An 18991-nucleotide genomic window follows, 5' to 3' on the forward strand; every position below is an offset into this window, starting at 1 on the left:
AGGCGGGGCGCGGGTTGACCGGCCAGGCGGAACCTCTCCACGACCCCACGGCACATGGGCCCCAGCTTCTCTGCCGACTCCTCGCACGTCAGGACGAAGGTGACTATCTGGGAGTGCTCGTTGGCGATGCTGGTAAACCACTCGGCCGAGCCGTGACCCTCCCCAGATAGCTTTTTCACCACCTGTGTGGGTGGGTGAGAACCTCTGTTACATATGATTGATATGAGAGTTTGCTTTGTCATTTATTTACAACAGTGTGGAAATAAGTACTAGTTGCATGACAACAAAACAACACAGCAATATGTTTTGCATGATGCACAATATGGTGTTACGTTTTGATGCACGCACTTTCTTCGTTGAGTCCATTTTCAGAACCGTGCCAAAGGTGGAGAGGATCTGGCTCCGGTAATCCTGCACATTGTCTGCCTCTGCCAGCAGGAAGGCGTGACGGAGGAGCCGCGCGGATGGGAGCTCTCGGGGAGGTGGCGGGGCCTTGAACGCGTGGCCAAGCGCAGACACGATCCCTCCGGGTCGCACCAGGTCCATGAGAAGGGTGGTGTACAGGTCCTTAGGTCGAAGGTACTCCTCGACATGGTTCTCCTGGACCTGCCGCCACACCTTCACCATGGTGTTCCCCTCTGTCCTGTCCCTCAGCAGGCGCACGACGCTCCTGTCCACTCCACGCCTGTAAGTACAGGGGTCACAATCAATGTGTTTGAGGTTAACTGAGTAAATACTTACAGGTTTGTTTAAATACACACATTAGTTTAGTTGATCAAAAATAAAAGAATAAACAGCTATGGCAATGTGACAGATGTATCTGTGGATATCAGATGAACCACAGAGACCAAACAAAGCAAGAAAGAGAAAACATCATGAGTCAGACAGAGTCAGACAGCACCACCTAGTGTTGGCAACTTTGATGACTAAGGAGCCACTTCTTTGTGGCAAGACAGAAACTGCAATAGTTTTTGTTGATTTTCAGTACATTTTAGCATCACAGGATGTTAAGGAGTCCCTGATGTGAGGGAGTTTATGAGGTTGAATTTTGAGACCATGGGCCAGACCTTTTTTTTTTTTGATGTGTTACATATTTCTTACTACACAGACTATACTCACTTGCTGGTGAGGATGGCGGGGAACATGGCTCGGTGAGCCTCACTGAGCTTGGACAAAATGGCGGCATCCCAGGCACGCCACCGACCCACCGAGCCGCCCTCTCTGCTCCTGCCCGCCTTGGTACAGGGACCACAGCTGAGGACCTCTGTGATCACAGAGTACCACTCTGACACGTCACAGAGGTCTTGAGCAGGGCCGGGATTCCTCTGCCAAAAATTAACACCAAGACGGTGCGAGACTTTATCCGGAGTCAGGAGAGGCTGCTGAATCTGCGGGCGACCAAGCAGCCGACCATCACCATCACCAAGACCACATCAGTGTCGTCCGCTGAGCTGCCTCCAGCTCCTCTGCAGCCGGCCGTACTGCCTCCGCCAGACTACCCCGTGATGGCCTATGTGCCCACGCCGAGCACGGCGGGCACAAAGGCCCTGAAAGAGAGGGCAGGCCTGATCAGGCCTGTTGGAAAAGCCCCTCCGACCTCCACCATCACCAGGCCTGTGTCCACCCTCTCTGCCACTGCTGGTCCCTCCACAGAGCCCATCCTGCCCGCCGCTGTCCCCGCCGTTCGGCCAATCCTGCCCGCTGCTGTCCCCGCCGTTCGGCCAATCCTGCCCGCTGCTGTCCCCGCCGTTCGGCCCATCCTGCCCGCCGCTGCTGCTGGCACCGCTGTTCGGCCCGTCCTGTTGGCCGTTCGGCCCATCCTGCCCGCCGTTCGGCCCATCCTGCCCGCCGCTGCTGCTGGCACCGCTGTTCGGCCCGTCCTGTTGGCCGTTCGGCCTATCCTGCCCGCCGTTCGGCCCATCCTGCCCGCCGCTGCTGTCACAGAGTACCACTCTGACACGTCACAGATGTGACGTACCTGAAGGTACGTGTGGGAAATAAGAATAATAATAATCATTTTTCTATGCACGTGGATAAATAAATATAACTTTAATGAATCAAGCTTTTTTTTTACTATTTGCGCAGGTAAAACGAGCCGTACCCGGATGTGGTAGCCCGACTTTGAGAGGTGCGTGTTCCTCCCGTGACCTGCACACTCCTGGCCACGCGGGCACTTCAGGGAGTACCGCCACACTCCCACAGGTCGCCACACAAACACCCGGCTCCTGAAAAAGGCGTCGGGTGTCGGCACAGCCCTGCTGACGAAGCCAGGAGGCTCCGGGGAATAAAACCACATGCGGTCCGATTTCATCACCCGTCGCCTCCTGACCCGCCCGTGGACATCTTTATATAGCTGCACGGGACCGAAGAGCCCTCGCTCCGCATCCTCCTTCAAGGCAAGGCAAGGCATCTTAATTTATGTAGCGCATTTCATACCAAGGCAACTCAATGTGCTTTACTCAATGTGCTTTACCTTCAGCCAGGAGATGTCCGCCGCCGGGAGGCCGTTGGGGGTTTCCCAAGTCTTTACCCACCCCATTTCATACCAGGCGTCTTGAAGAGGCTGACCCCGCTCTGGTCCAGCCCGGCGGGACCTTTGAGCTCATCGATGGCCAGCTGGATGAGCCGAAAGGTCTCCTGCGCTCCCAGCGTGACCCTGCGCACGTGGTGCTTGAGCTGCTCCCTGCTGATGTGGAAGTGAACCACGTCCACATCGCTGACCGCCTCCATGGCCGCCGGATCCTTTGCTCTGACCGCCCGGATCAGCAGCTCCAGGTCCGAGCGATTGTAGGCCAGCACTGCCCCCGCGACGGCCGACTTGAAGGCGGAGTACTTGGCGTGAGACTCTGTCCGGATGGCCGCGTCGAACCGGTGGATCCAGTGGAATATATCCAGACGGACCACCATGCCGTCGTCGACCCACGGCCCAAACAGAGTCTCCAGCCACGTCGGTCCCTGCGCACGGCAGCAGCCACGGTCCACGTAGAGGAGGCGGGGCGCGGGTTGACCGGCCAGGCGGAACCTCTCCACGACCCCACGGCACATGGGCCCCAGCTTCTCTGCCGACTCCTAGCACGTCAGGACGAAGGTGACTATCTGGGAGTGCTCGTTGGCGATGCTGGTAAACCACTCGGCCGAGCCGTGACCCTCCCCAGATAGCTTTTTCACCACCTGTGTGGGTGGGTGAGAACCTCTGTTACATATGATTGATATGAGAGTTTGCTTTGTCATTTATTTACAACAGTGTGGAAATAAGTACTAGTTGCATGACAACAAAACAACACAGCAATATGTTTTGCATGATGCACAATATGGTGTTACGTTTTGATGCACGCACTTTCTTCGTTGAGTCCATTTTCAGAACCGTGCCAAAGGTGGAGAGGATCTGGCTCCGGTAATCCTGCACATTGTCTGCCTCTGCCAGCAGGAAGGCGTGACGGAGGAGCCGCGCGGATGGGAGCTCTCGGGGAGGTGGCGGGGCCTTGAACGCGTGGCCAAGCGCAGACACGATCCCTCCGGGTCGCACCAGGTCCATGAGAAGGGTGGTGTACAGGTCCTTAGGTCGAAGGTACTCCTCGACATGGTTCTCCTGGACCTGCCGCCACACCTTCACCATGGTGTTCCCCTCTGTCCTGTCCCTCAGCAGGCGCACGACGCTCCTGTCCACTCCACGCCAGTAAGTGCAGGGGTCACAATCAATGTGTTTGAGGTTAACTGAGTAAATACTTACAGGTTTGTTTAAATACACACATTAGTTTAGTTGATCAAAAATAAAAGAATAAACAGCTATGGCAATGTGACAGATGTATCTGTGGATATCAGATGAACCACAGAGACCAAACAAAGCAAGAAAGAGAAAACATCATGAGTCAGACAGAGAGTCAGACAGCACCACCTAGTGTTGGCAACTTTGATGACTAAGGAGCCACTTCTTTGTGGCAAGACAGAAACTGCAATAGTTTTTGTTGATTTTCAGTACATTTTAGCATCACAGGATGTTAAGGAGTCCCTGATGTGAGGGAGTTTATGAGGTTGAATTTTGAGACCATGGGCCAGACCTTTTTTTTTTTGATGTGTTACATATTTCTTACTACACAGACAATACTCACTTGCTGGTGAGGATGGCGGGGAACATGGCTCGGTGAGCCTCACTGAGCTTGGACAAAATGGCGGCATCCCAGGCACGCCACCGACCCACCGAGCCGCCCTCTCTGCTCCTGCCCGCCTTGGTACAGGGACCACAGCTGAGGACCTCTGTGATCACAGAGTACCACTCTGACACGTCACAGAGGTCTTGAGCAGGGCCGGGATTCCTCTGCCAAAAATTAACACCAAGACGGTGCGAGACTTTATCCGGAGTCAGGAGAGGCTGCTGAATCTGCGGGCGACCAAGCAGCCGACCATCACCATCACCAAGACCACATCAGTGTCGTCCGCTGAGCTGCCTCCAGCTCCTCTGCAGCCGGCCGTACTGCCTCCGCCAGACTACCCCGTGATGGCCTATGTGCCCACGCCGAGCACGGCGGGCACAAAGGCCCTGAAAGAGAGGGCAGGCCTGATCAGGCCTGTTGGAAAAGCCCCTCCGACCTCCACCATCACCAGGCCTGTGTCCACCCTCTCTGCCACTGCTGGTCCCTCCACAGAGCCCATCCTGCCCGCCGCTGTCCCCGCCGTTCAGCCAATCCTGCCCGCCGCTGTCCCCGCCGTTCGGCCAATCCTGCCCGCCGCTGTCCCCGCCGTTCGGCCAATCCTGCCCGCTGCTGTCCCCGCCGTTCGGCCCATCCTGCCCGCCGCTGCTGCTGGCACCGCTGTTCGGCCGGTCCTGTTGGCCGTTCGGCCCATCCTGCCCGCCGTTCGGCCCATCCTGCCCGCCGCTGCTGCTGGCACCGCTGTTCGGCCCGTCCTGTTGGCCGTTCGGCCCATCCTGCCCGCCGTTCGGCCCATCCTGCCCGCCGCTGCTGTCACAGAGTACCACTCTGACACGTCACAGATGTGACGTACCTGAAGGTACGTGTGGGAAATAAGAATAATAATAATCATTTTTCTATGCACGTGGATAAATAAATATAACTTTAATGAATCAAGCTTTTTTTTTACTATTTGCGCAGGTAAAACGAGCCGTACCCGGATGTGGTAGCCCGACTTTGAGAGGTGCGTGTTCCTCCCGTGACCTGCACACTCCTGGCCACGCGGGCACTTCAGGGAGTACCGCCACACTCCCACAGGTCGCCACACAAACACCCGACTCCTGAAAAAGGCGTCGGGTGTCGGCACAGCCCTGCTGACGAAGCCAGGAGGCTCCGGGGGATAAAACCACATGCGGTCCGATTTCATCACCCGTCGCCTCCTGACCCGCCCGTGGACATCTTTATATAGCTGCACGGGACCGAAGAGCCCTCGCTCCGCATCCTCCTTCAAGGCAAGGCAAGGCATCTTAATTTATGTAGCGCATTTCATACCAAGGCAACTCAATGTGCTTTACTCAATGTGCTTTACCTTCAGCCAGGAGATGTCCGCCGCCGGGAGGCCGTTGGGGGTTTCCCAAGTCTTTACCCACCCCTCCAGCTCTTCCTGCAACAGGTAGAGCCAAACATTTAAAAAAGAAACTGCATAGCCTTTATTGTTATTCATTTAGTTAGTTTATTTTATCAGGCTTTTGTGGTATTTAATCATGTCCTTCTCTTTTTAATTAAGATTAAAAAGTCAAAGTAAAAATGTAATTACTTTAAGATGATAAGAAAAAAAAGAAAAAAAAAGGAGGAATCCAAGGCAACTCATCTGGATTAAATATAAAAAGCCCTTATTAAAAAATTAGCCAACACCTACATGTTTCGGCCTCATCTCTACTTTTAGATCATGTTTCATCTCATGCAACGTCATGTAATCATGCCCTTCTCTAATTTTTAGCATTTATTTTTCACCTACAGGGAAAACACTCTGATCCCCTGTGGCTTGGGACTCTGTGGGCTGCTCTGTCCTCTCCGTGGGCGGGGCGGTGGCGGCAGCGGGCTTCGCAGCCTTCTCTGCGGGTCGAGCGGCAGGAGCGGCAGGAGCGGCAGCGGGCTTTGCAGCCTTCTCTGCGGGTCGAGCGGCAGGAGCAGCAGCCGCAGCGGGCTTCGCAGCCTTCTCTGCGGGTCGAGCGGCAGGAGCAGCAGCAGCAGCGGGCTTCGCAGCCTTCTCTGCGGGTCGAGCGGCAGGAGCAGCAGCAGCAGCGGGCTTCGCAGCCTTCTCTGCGGGTCGAGCAGCAGGAGCGGCAGCAGCAGCAGCGGGCTTTGCAGCCTTCTCTGCGGGTCGAGCGGCAGGAGCGGCAGCGGGCTCCGCTCTGGGTCGAGCGGCGGCGGCAGCAGGCTTCGCAGCCTTCTCCGCAGGCCGGGCGGTGGCAGCAGCGGCAGCGGTCTTCCTAGCCTTCTCCGCAGGTCGAGCGGTGGCAGCAGCGGCAGCGGTCTTCGCAGCCTTCTCCGCAGGTCGAGCGGCGGCAGCAGCAGGCTTTGCAGCCTTCTCCGCAGGCCGGGCGGTGGCAGCAGCGGCAGCGGTCTTCCTAGCCTTCTCCGCAGGTCGAGCGGTGGCAGCAGCGGCAGCGGTCTTCGCAGCCTTCTCCGCAGGTCCGACGGCGGTAACAGGCTTCGCGGCGGGTTGGACACCCTGGGACCCAAGCAGCTCTACAAATTAACCAAACAAGTGAGTTTTATTTTATGAAGCCTTTTTAAAAAACTGTTTTACATCTGTAACTCTGGATCTCACTTACCTTCCGCCGCCTGACTTGCAGCTACGAGCTCAGCATCGTCACCCTCCCAGACAGATGCCTGACTGGCAGAGGTTCCTGCGGAGGTTCCTGCGGAGGTTCCTGCGGAGGTTCCTGCCTGCGTATCAAGTATCTACGTGTTATTATTGACCAGTTTTGAGATGCTGAAAAGAAAACATGTACTGTGCTATTCCGCTTTTTGTGTTTCAAATGCAAATACAGAGGGAACTGAAAAAAACACACACACAAAACACATTCAAAAATAACACTTACTTTGTCCAAGATGTACCTCCTGAACCTCCTCATCTGCACACTCAAGATGTGGGCAGGAGGTGTCTCGAGCCACCTCGTGACAGACCGATGTGCCCTCCTGATGTCGTCTGACTCTGCCGCAGAAAACCTCCCAGGACAGGCTTTCAGTATTGTGTGCTTGGCATGGAGCTCCCACATCTCCAGAAAGGTGTGGTGCTCAAAACCTGCCTGGCCGTAAATGCAGCGATCCACATTCGCCTCCAGGACGCAGGAGACCTGTGGGAAGCTCTCTGCGTATTCGAGGAGGAGGTCCTTCACCCACCGGTTCCCGATCTCCCCCTTCGGGTGCTGCCTCACCTCTGCCCTGACAAGACCAACTTGTTACTGTCATGGTTAATGTCACTGCACCTGTGATAGCAGGGCAAAGGGGAGTGATCTGAACAAGGGTATTAAATATAATATGCTTACAACTTGATGTAGCCCACATCGTTGGACACCAGCCAGTGAAATGGCGCATTCAGGTACTGCCCAAAAGGCACCACCAGCCGCCCCAGACACTGCTGACGTGTAGGCGCCGCGTTGCCCTCTGACCGCAGGAGCTTCCGTGCGTGGCCGAGGGCAGAGGACTGGTGCAAAAGCTCCTTGGGAGCTTTGGGAAATGTTTTTTTTTTCTCCCTATACTGATGGGCTTCTGCGGTGGCACTGAGGACGGCCTGCTGACGGTGGGGTGGGGCCTGTGGGCTGACCACACGGATCACGGGGTTGGCCATGGGACTGCTGCACAAAGATATAGGGGCACACAGTCAAAACTGTAAATCTGTACATACAGTTAAGGTCAAAATTATTAGCCCCCTTGGAACTTTTTGATAATTCTCTAAAATAATGCCCAATGTTTGCAATATTCATACAATTTAATTCAGTAAATCATTCATCAATGACATGACCCCTTTTTGGTACACTTTGGAATGTAAAATAAATATTCAAGATTTCTTTATGACAAATCTGGTCAAAATTGAGATGGTCAAAATTATTAGCCCCCATGGGATTTTTCGATTTCAAAACAAATGCACTCAGTTTGAAACCATACCTGAGCAGTCAATTAGGTCTGAAAACACACCTGAGCAATCAATTAGCACTGAACCTTATTTAAGTGACTCCAAGAAGCAGAGTTAGTATCACTTGACCACTTGAATGAAAGGGATACTCTGACATCTTTGTAAGAAGCAATATCACCATGCCAAAAAGCAAAGAAATCAGCCTGGACCTCAGACAGAAGATAGTGGATCTTCATCATCAGGGGGAAGGATATACTGCCATTTCCAAGCGTTTCATGGTGTCTAGAACAGCTGTCCGTTGCATCATTGCAAAATACAAAGAAACAAAGTCTGTTAAAAACAAACCTGGCCGTGGCCGAAAACGCAAGATTTCCAAAACTTTGGAGCGCAAAATAATCAGAGATGTCAACAAGAATCCCCGGACCTCTGCAAAGACGATTGTTGCTGAACTGGCTTCGTCTGGACTTGATGTTTCACGCAAGACTGTTGTGAGGGCCCTTCATCGTGGTGGACTTAAAGGTCATCGACCAAGAAAGACCCCTTTGCTCTCACGGCAGCACATCAAAGCCCGACTGAACTTTGCCAGAGACAGTTTGAAACATGAGGGTCAGCTTTGGAAGTCCGTACTTTGGTCTGATGAAACCAAACTTGAGCTGTTTGGGCATATGGATGCTGCTTTCGTTTGGCGAAGGAAGGGCGAGGCCTTCAACCCTAAAAATACTGTCCCCACAGTGAAGCATGGTGGTGGAAGCATAATGCTGTGGGGCTGTTTTGCTGCTTCAGGCACAGGAAACCTTGTCCGGGTGCATGGGACCATGAAAAAAGAGGATTATGTGGATATTTTGAAGAACAACATCAAGACATGTGCTGCCAGTCTAGGGTTAGGTCGGCGCTGGGTCTTCCAACAAGACAATGACCCGAAGCATACATCAAAATTAGTCAAGGACTTTCTGAAAAACACCAAAATCAAGGTTCTGGAGTGGCCCTCTCAGAGCCCTGATCTCAATCCTATTGAGAATCTGTGGAGGGTGCTCAAGGTTCGGGTCCATGCTCGGAGACCAAGTCATTTGCAGGATCTTGAACAATTTGCCAAGGTAGAATGGGCTAAAATCCCTCAGGAGACATGTGCCAACTTGGTTACAAACTACCAGAAGAGGTTGTTGTCAGTTTTGGATCAGAAAGGTTACACTATTGACTATTAGTTGTCAGGGGGCTAATAATTTTGACCATGGCATTTTTTTGTTTTTTTCTTGTTTTGGTTCAGCAAACCAATAAAAATGTTCATTTGACCTTATACAGATGTTGTCTTTGTTCTTGTGGACGCACACAAACTATAAATACTTAAGGTTATGGCCCATGTCATTGTAAGGATGAGGATTTTATTTTATTTCATGAGGGGGCTAATAATTTTGACCTTAACTGTAGCTGTAAATAACAGACATTTTAGTGTTTTATATTCAGTTGTTGGCACTGTAGGTTAGTAAGTAGTTTGTAGTCGTTTGTAAATAGTTTGTAAATAGTTAGTAGTTTTGTAAATAGTTTGTAGTTTGTAAATAGTTTGCAAGTTTCATCATCTTTACACTCGGAATCATTATTATTCTTATTATTCTTTTCTATTTGTGTTCTATTTGTTCATGGTGGTCTGTGTTTTTTGTGCACTGTGCCAATTTGCCATCATCAGTCAGTCATCAACTTTGTCAACTGTGTGAACTAGGGAGGGAGGGAGTTTTTTTTCCACATTTTTATTTATTTATTTATTTATTTTTATTGTGGTATATGATGAGTTGGCTGTTGTTCACACTGTCATCATTAAACTGTTTGATTCCACAGTGGAAGCAAAACTAAAAACAACAGTTCAAAATAAGATACAGACTTTTAAATTAAATTTGTGACCTTTATTTTTTTTTATTGCTATTTTTATTATTATTATTTAATTGAAAAGTGTGTCTACAAAAGTTTCCAAATAAATGTATTGAATAATAAATGTATAATAATTTTTAAATTTATTATTTAATTTTTTTAGACAACGTTATGATGCTGTGTCACAGTTGTGTTGCTAGGATACGCCCGCGAAAGCGTGACCCCTGACGTTCCAGGGTCAGGAGACAACCACCGAGGAAGGAGGAACGACTTCAGAGGAGTCAAGGAGCAGTTTATTGTTCGCCATGCAGGTAGGCAGGCAATCTCAGGGAGGCTGATATAGCATGTATTAATAATTTCACTTATTTAGAATAATTTAATTAATATAATTCATATTTTATCAATACTTTTATTCATTCAATTTAGATTAGATCTAGTTGATAGGCTAGCAGTGACAGGGAAGGTAAAGGGAACAATAGCCTAATGTAGTAAAGTTTAAAATAAAATTTAAAAAAATCAACTTTTTTTTATGTATACAAATAACAAGTGCACATCTTTTCTTCAGTCACGGAGGAATCACTGAGGAGCAGCCTGGGTCAGGAGACGAGCACAGAGGAATGAGCGGCGTCCACGGAATGCAGGTAGGCAGGCAATCTCAGGGAGGCTGATTTACTTTTATTTAGAATAGTTTTATTAACATAATGAGTATTTTATTAATACTTTTATTCATTCAATTTGGCTACGATCTGGATGATAGGCTAGCATGCTAGTCTAGCTAACAGGGAAGGTACAGGGAACAACGTAGCTAGCCTAATGTAGTAAAATGAAAATAAAAAACTGTTTTATGTACAGCTATAATAAAATAATGATGGAAAAATAGGCTAAATCCCGACAGGATAGCATAGCTCTCTCCCTAGTAACAGAGCCGTGTAATAATAATTATTGAAAATGTTGATTTATTTACAATAAATATAATAATAAATATATATATTTTACAATAAATTGTAAATTAATTTAAAATAAGACAGACAGTAACTGTCACACACAGTAACACCCCACACCACCACCTGTAGCTGCCCAGATAATTAAAGGGATAGTTCACCCTAGAATGATATTTCGCTCATTATCTACTCACCCTCATGTTGACTAAGGGCTGGAAGAAGTTTCAGAGTCCACCGTCCCTTCTCTGAGTTACAGGGGGTCTTGGCGTAGCAGTGCATGTCCATATAACGGTTGCAAAGGGACACCAGAGCTCTTCGTAAAAAAACACACACCAAAAAACATCCAAATACCTCCATGATGCTCGTATGTAATGTCCGTCTTGTGCTGAAGCCCCAAATTGCGTAATTGTCCTGAAAAAAATTAAATAAGTCTATATTTTAAGCTTGTTTGTAGCGGAAGCTTCTCGAAGCTCCTCTTCCTGGTCCGTCCAAATCTCGCGTGATTCGCAGTAACCGCACTGACGCCGGCGCAAATCACGCGAGATTTGGACGGACCAGGAAGAGGAGCTTCGAGAAGCTTCCGCTACAAACAAGCTAAAATATAGACTTATTTAATTTTTTTCGGGACAATTACGCAATTTGGGGCTTCAGCACAAGACGGACATTACATACGAGCATCATGGAGGTATTTGGATGTTTTTTGGTGTGTGTTTTTTTACGAAGAGCTCCGGTGTCCCTTTGCAACCGTTATATGGACATGCACTGCTACGCCAAGACCCCCTGTAACTCAGAGAAGGGATGGTGGAGTCTGAAACTTCTTCCAGCCCTTAGTCAACATGAGGGTGAGTAGATAATGAGCGAAATATCATTCTAGGGTGAACTATTCCTTTAAGCGATGGTTGGATAACGTTATTCACTGGCACAATCAAACACAGATGGGCTTTTTATTTAAAATAAATAAATAAATAAACAAACTAGGAAGCCAGATGTCCGACCCGATTTGAGTCTTTTGTTCACCCCAGGTCGCGCGCGCACCGGTTCCACATAACGTTATTGATTATTAATTCATTCAACATTAAACATACTAAACCCTTTTCCAAAATATGACAGACACACAGAAAAACAGCCAGCGTTATTTATTTATTATGATGAATGAATGAATGAATGAATGAATGTATGTATGCAAGTTCGTTATCCTCCGGTTTAATCGGAGACCTAAAAAAGGCATTTTAATGCTTGTTTATAGAAGATGTAAATAACTAAACACCGTATGAAAATAATAAATATTTTCAAGTTTTGTTTTTACGTTTCATTTTTGACAGGACACATGCGGGGTTTAATGAATTACATAGCGGCCGGCAAAATAACTTGAATGAATGAATGAATGAATGAAGTACGTTGACGTTGGTGTTGGTAGGTGATCTTACCTGTGAAGCGGTCAACTTTTGCGGTAAAAAATTACTAATTACTGTATATCTTTTACTCTATCTCTTTCTCTGTCTATCAGTCTGTCTGTCTCTCAATCAATCGATCATCTCCCTCATCCGTATGCAGTCAATGTCAAACAATTTAAATCTTTTGAACGGGGCGGGACAGGGCCGCATTGGGCGGGACGGTCTACGGTGCTGACGCGTGACTGGTCTGTCTACGGTCAGATCGTACGGCGAATGGGAGTCTACGGTCGGCTCGACCAATCACACGGCGCAATTGTCTACAGTCACCGTAGACAATTGCACTGCCGTAGACAGGACGTCTGCGAACTCCTCAAATGTGGGAATCTCGACTGCATAATTTCTGGTAGTGGGGGACTGCGTTCGCGCTCTCCCCTGATAAAATGTGAAAAATACAAAAATCTGGAACTGATTAGACAATAACAGTTAATTTGTGTTGAGGGTCTATGACGGACAATGTAGTAAACTCATTTTTAATGTTGTTTTTAATGTTGTTGAGCTGTTGGTCGTTGTTTGTCTTGAATAATACAGATGTGGACGATGACTGTCAATAATTGAAAAAACTGGTAACCTCACTGATTATAAATTTAGTGATGCCCCTTCTTATAGGGGTTTTTGGCAGTTCACAGCAAATAAATACAACATATGCTGAGTTAATATTATTAACTTATTTTTTAATTATTTCTTCTTGTGAGCTGCATAAAGGAAACTTTAGATAAACAGCGATGTTCCCAGTACAGATCTATAGGTGGCAGCACCAGGGACGTCAGCTGCCCATCCCCCGTGAACAAAGACACTGAGTGTTTGTGAGGCGAGAGGGAAAATGTGGTTCGCAAGTTTCTGTGCTTTTCTTTAAATATAAATTGTAGATCGAAGAAACTTAGTTGCTGTCTGCTTTTATCTTTGGCTCAGTTGAATCTCCAGTTGAATTGTTGCTCATAAGGATGTGAAACATAAGAAGTAGATGACTCTAGGTCAGTCTTTGTTGTGTAAATCCAGCAATGCATGATGGTCATCTTAGGCACCATGGGTCAGTGTGGTTTGTCAGTGAGTGACTCCCCCGTCTGTGACCTGTACAACTCATACTTACCTGGCAGGGGAGATACCATGATCAAGAAGGTGGTTCACCCAGGGCGAGGCTCAGCCATTGCACTCCGGTTGTGCTGACCCCTGCGAGCGGGGGTGCACCGCACGGGAGTGAAAGCGAGGGGGGTGCCGATAGGGCGAAAGAGTCTACAACAGGTGTGGGAGGTGAGTGGGGGAGGCGATTGCGCCAGGTGTGGGAGTCGTGTTGCATAATGAGCAGCACGAGGCAGAACTGCACCCACTAGAGGACAAAGAGGTTTCTTCAGGGAATGATGACTGTGGGAATGTTGTGTGCTGAGGGAAATGGGGAGGGGAGGGGAGGGAAAGTTCTTCTGTGCACCGGAGGCCCTCGCTCTCTGCTTTGCAGAAGGCCCGAAGCCGAAGCCCTCGAAGAGCGCCTCGACACTCGCCGCCGGGTAAATGTCTTGCTGGGTTAGGGTTAGTTAATGTGTTGAGATGATGATGATGAATAAATAAGGAGCCACTTCTTTGTGGCAAGACAGAAACTGCAATAGTTTTTGTTGATTTTCAGTACATTTTAGCATCACAGGATGTTAAGGAGTCCCTGATGTGAGGGAGTTTATGAGGTTGAATTTTGAGACCATGGGCCAGACCTTTTTTTTTTTTTTTTTGATGTGTTACATATTTCTTACTACGCAGACTATACTCACTTGCTGGTGAGGATGGCGGGGAACATGGCTCGGTGAGCCTCACTGAGCTTGGACAAAATGGCGGCATCCCAGGCACGCCACCGACCCACCGAGCCGCCCTCTCTGCTCCTGCCCGCCTTGATACAGGGACCACAGCTGAGGACCTCTGTGATGACAGAGTACCACTCTGACACGTCACAGATGTGACGTACCTGAAGGTACGTGTGGGAAATAAGAATAATAATAATCATTTTTCTATGCACGTGGATGAATAAATATCACTTTAATGAATCAAGCTTTTTTTTTACTATTTGCGCAGGTAAAACGAGCCGTACCCGGATGTGGTAGCCCGACTTTGAGAGGTGCGTGTTCCTCCCGTGACCCGCACACTCCTGGCCACGCGGGCACTTCAGGGAGTACCGCCACACTCCCACAGGTCGCCACACAAACACCCGGCTCCTGAAAAAGGCGTCGGGTGTCGGCACAGCCCCGCTGACGAAGCCAGGAGGCTCCGGGGGATAAAACCACATGCGGTCCGATCACCCGTCGCCTCCTGACCCGCCCGTGGACGTCTTTATATAGCCGCAGGGGACCGAAGAGCCCTCGCTCCGCATCCTCCTTCAAGGCAAGGCAAGGCAAGGCATCTTAATTTATGTAGCGCATTTCATACCAAGGCAACTCAATGTGCTTTACTCAATGTGCTTTACCTTCAGCCAGGAGATGTCCGCCACCGGGAGGCCGTTGGGGGTTTCCCAAGTCTTTACCCACCCCTCCAGCTCTTCCTGCAACAGGTAGAGCCAAACATTTAAAAAAGAAACTGCATAGCCTTTATTGTTATTCATTTAGTTAGGTTATTTTATCAGGCTTTTGTGGTATTTAATCATGTCCTTCTCTTTTTAATTAAGATTAAAAAGTCAAAGTAAAAATGTAATTACTTTAAGATGATAAGAAAAAAAAAAGGAGGAATCCAAGGCAACTCATCTGGATTAAATATAAAAAGCCCTTATTAAAAAATTAGCCAACACCTACATGTTTCGGCCTCGTCTCTACTTTTAGATCATGTTTCATCTCATGTAACGTCATGTAATCATGCCCTTCTGTAATTTTTAGCATTTATTTTTCGCCTACAGGGACAACACTCTGATCCCCTGTGGCTTGGGACTCTGTGGGCTGCTCTGTCCTCTCCGTGGGCGGGGCGGTGGCGGCAGCGGGCTTTGCAGCCTTCTCCGCAGGCCGGGCGGTGGCAGCAGCGGCAGCGGTCTTCCTAGTCTTCTCCGCAGGCCGGGCGGTGGCAGCAGCGGTCTTCGCAGCCTTCTCTGCGGGTCGAGTGGCGGCGGCAGCGCCGTCCTGTGGTCGGCTGGCTGGCTGGCCACAGGACCTCCACCTGCAGGCGGCGTTGTCCTGGTAAGATAGGGCCATTAAAAAAAAAAAATGTGTACAGTGTCAGTGTATTTTAAATGCACATACAGAGGGGAAAAAACAACACCACACACACAAAACATATTCAAATCAAAGCTTACTTTCTCATTGTCACAATGTATTTTACCCAGACCTCCTCACTCCTTTCGGCTCTCCTCCATACCCCCCCCCCCCCCCCCCCTCCCGGCGTGAACCTGCGCATGCATGCGGTGTGACAGGCGGAGATACTGTCCACTATACTAATGAGGAAATGGAGGTGATGATGAGGTGGACCAAGACGGGAGGCTACGTCAGAGGTGACTTGGTCGCTGCTTGGTCAACAAGTTCAAGATTCCTGTATATACCCTGTTGATGGATATTTTACCCAGACCTCCTCATCTGCTCTAAACCTGTCTTTGTCAGAAGCGGCAGCAGCAGCGGCAGCAGGCTTTGCAGCCTTCTCTGCGGGTCGAGTGGCGGCGGCAGCGCCGTCCTGTGGTCGGCTGGCTGGCTGGCCACAGGACCTCCACCTGCAGGCGGCGTTGTCCTGGTAAGATAGGGCCATTAAAAAAAAAAAATGTGTACAGTGTCAGTGTATTTTAAATGCACATACAGAGGGGAAAAAACAACACCACACACACAAAACATATTCAAATCAAAGCTTACTTTCTCATTGTCACAATGTATTTTACCCAGACCTCCTCATCTGCAGGAAAATCTCCGAGGACATCTCCCACATCCCACATACGTCCCCCGGCAAGAGTGACGGGGGACGTACTTTGTCCAAGATGTACCTCCTGAACCTCCTCATCTGCAAAGATGTGGGCAGGAGGTGTCTCGAGCCACCTCGTGACAGACCGATGTGCCCTCCTGATGTTGTCTGCCGCAGAAAACCTCCCAGGACAGGCTTTCAGGATGGTGTGCTTCGCATGGAGCTCCCACATCTCCAGGAAGGTGTGGTGCTCAAAACCCACCTGGACCGGCAAGAGTGACGGGGGACGTGGGACAAAGGGTCCAGATTCCCCCGTGCTCTGGCTCCGCAGGGGGCCGAAAGAGAGCTCCCACATCGCCGGACCTTTCTCCAGACCTTTCTGCAGGATGCAGGAGACCTTTGGGAAGCTCTCTGCATAAGGAGATCCTGGCCGGCTGGCTGGCTGATGAGGAGCTGGAGGCAGCTCAGCACAAGTCAGTTAGGGTTAGTTAATGTGTTGAGATGAACTGAGTAAATACTGATTTTGATAAATAATTTTTTGTTATTTAGCCTCCTGTCTTTATCTAATTATTTTGTAAAAGATGTTACAGAACTTTTGTGACCACAAATATGAAAATAACCAGCAATTGAATGCGTTTGTTCTTAAATTAATGTAGAATGGATGGCGCAAGGCCTCATGTGACCTTCTGTGGCCGCTCGTCGTGGTCTTCCGCCTCGTTCTGTCCAAGCCTCGTTGCTCGGTGGTTGGGGACAGACGGAAGACGTCCAGCTTCCGGAAGCCTGGAAGAGGGTTAAGACTGCGGGCGTCCTCCTGGTAAGAAATGGCCGTAAGAAAAAATGTTTGAAGTTCAAATGTGTACATTGTGCGGCGTGGTTTAGCTCAGTCGGTAGAGCACCCGCCATGTCATCCCCCCCCCCCCCCCTCTGCCTCCCATTTCCTGTCTCTCTCCACTGTCCTATCAAATAAAGCCCCAAAAATATACAAAAAAAAAATGTGTACATTGTGTTATCTTTTTTTATTTCAATATGCACGCAGCTACTCAAAAAGGCCAGAGAGGCCATGGAGCTCCCACATCTCCAGAAAGGTGTAGTGCTCAAAATCTGCCTGGCCGTAAATGCACCGGTCCACATTCGCAGCAGCAGCAGCGGCAGCGGGCTTTGCAGCCTTCTCTGCGGGTCGAGTGGCGGCGGCAGCGCCGTCCTGTGGTCGGCTGGCTGGCTGGCCACAGGACCTCCACCTGCAGGCGGCGTTGTCCTGGTAAGATAGGGCCATTAAAAAAAAAAAATGTGTACAGTGTCAGTGTATTTTAAATGCACATACAGAGGGGAAAAAACAACACCACACACACAAAACATATTCAAATCAAAGCTTACTTTCTCATTGTCACAATGTATTTTACCCAGACCTCCTCACTCCTTTCGGCTCTCCTCCATACCCCCCCCCCCCCCCCCCCCCTCCCGGCGTGAACCTGCGCATGCATGCGGTGTGACAGGCGGAGATACTGTCCACTATACTAACGAGGAAATGGAGGTGATGATGAGGTGGACCAAGACGGGAGGCTACGTCAGAGGTGACTTGGTCGCTGCTTGGTCAACAAGTTCAAGATTCCTGTATATACCCTGTTGATGGATATTTTACCCAGACCTCCTCATCTGCTCTAAACCTGTCTTTGTCAGAAGCGGCAGCAGCAGCGGCAGCAGGCTTTGCAGCCTTCTCTGCGGGTCGAGTGGCGGCGGCAGCGCCGTCCTGTGGTCGGCTGGCTGGCTGGCCACAGGACCTCCACCTGCAGGCGGCGTTGTCCTGGTAAGATAGGGCCATTAAAAAAAAAAAATGTGTACAGTGTCAGTGTATTTTAAATGCACATACAGAGGGGAAAAAACAACACCACACACACAAAACATATTCAAATCAAAGCTTACTTTCTCATTGTCACAATGTATTTTACCCAGACCTCCTCATCTGCAGGAAAATCTCCGAGGACATCTCCCACATCCCACATACGTCCCCCGGCAAGAGTGACGGGGGACGTACTTTGTCCAAGATGTACCTCCTGAACCTCCTCATCTGCAAAGATGTGGGCAGGAGGTCTCTCGAGCCACCTCGTGACAGACCGATGTGCCCTCCTGATGTTGTCTGACTCTGCCGCAGAAAACCTCCCAGGACAGGCTTTCAGGATGGTGTGCTTCGCATGGAGCTCCCACATCTCCAGGAAGGTGTGGTGCTCAAAACCCACCTGGACCGGCAAGAGTGACGGGGGACGTGGGACAAAGGGTCCAGATTCCCCCGTGCTCTGGCTCCGCAGGGGGCCGAAAGAGAGCTCCCACATCGCCGGCCGGCCGGCTGGCTGATGAGGAGCTGGAGGCAGCTCAGCACAAGTCAGTTTTATTTTATGAAGCCTATTTAAAAAAAACTGTTTTTACATCTATTAACCCTGGAGCTCACTTAACCCTCCGCTGGCTACCTGACTTGCAGGTTCTCAGGTTCCCACCTGCCACGTGGGCCGACGTAGCCAGGAGGGACATGGACATGCCCAGTGGATCCCTGGATGCACTCTGGGTGTCGCTTGCCCACACCTCATCGATGGCGCCTGTAAATGCACATCCAGGTGTACTTTTATGCTACGCTATCAGCATAGATGTTGTTCTAACCTTAGTGTGTGATGTATTTTAACACCAGGCGTCGGGAAGAGAGGAGGCTCACTCCTTTCGGCTCTCCTCCATACCCCCCCCCCCCTCCCGGCGTGAACCTGCGCATGCATGCGGTGTGACAGGCGGAGATACTGTCCACTATACGAACGAGGAAATGGAGGTGATGGTGAGGTGGACCAAGACGGGAGGTGACTT

General features: G+C 49.7%; 1 long non-coding RNA gene and 1 pseudogene across 1 annotated transcript in view; both read left to right on the forward strand.

The window, feature by feature from the left end:
* Positions 1-18991, forward strand: part of LOC146965292 (uncharacterized) — a 74705-nt gene that overhangs the window by 30890 nt on the left and 24824 nt on the right. The window lies entirely within an intron of this gene.
* LOC146965301 (U1 spliceosomal RNA) lies at positions 13384-13494 on the forward strand (annotated as a pseudogene).

Source organism: Trachurus japonicus, chromosome 21, assembly GCF_045865225.1.
Source record: "Trachurus japonicus isolate A0001 chromosome 21, Traja_1.0".
Lineage (NCBI taxonomy): Eukaryota > Metazoa > Chordata > Actinopteri > Carangiformes > Carangidae > Trachurus > Trachurus japonicus.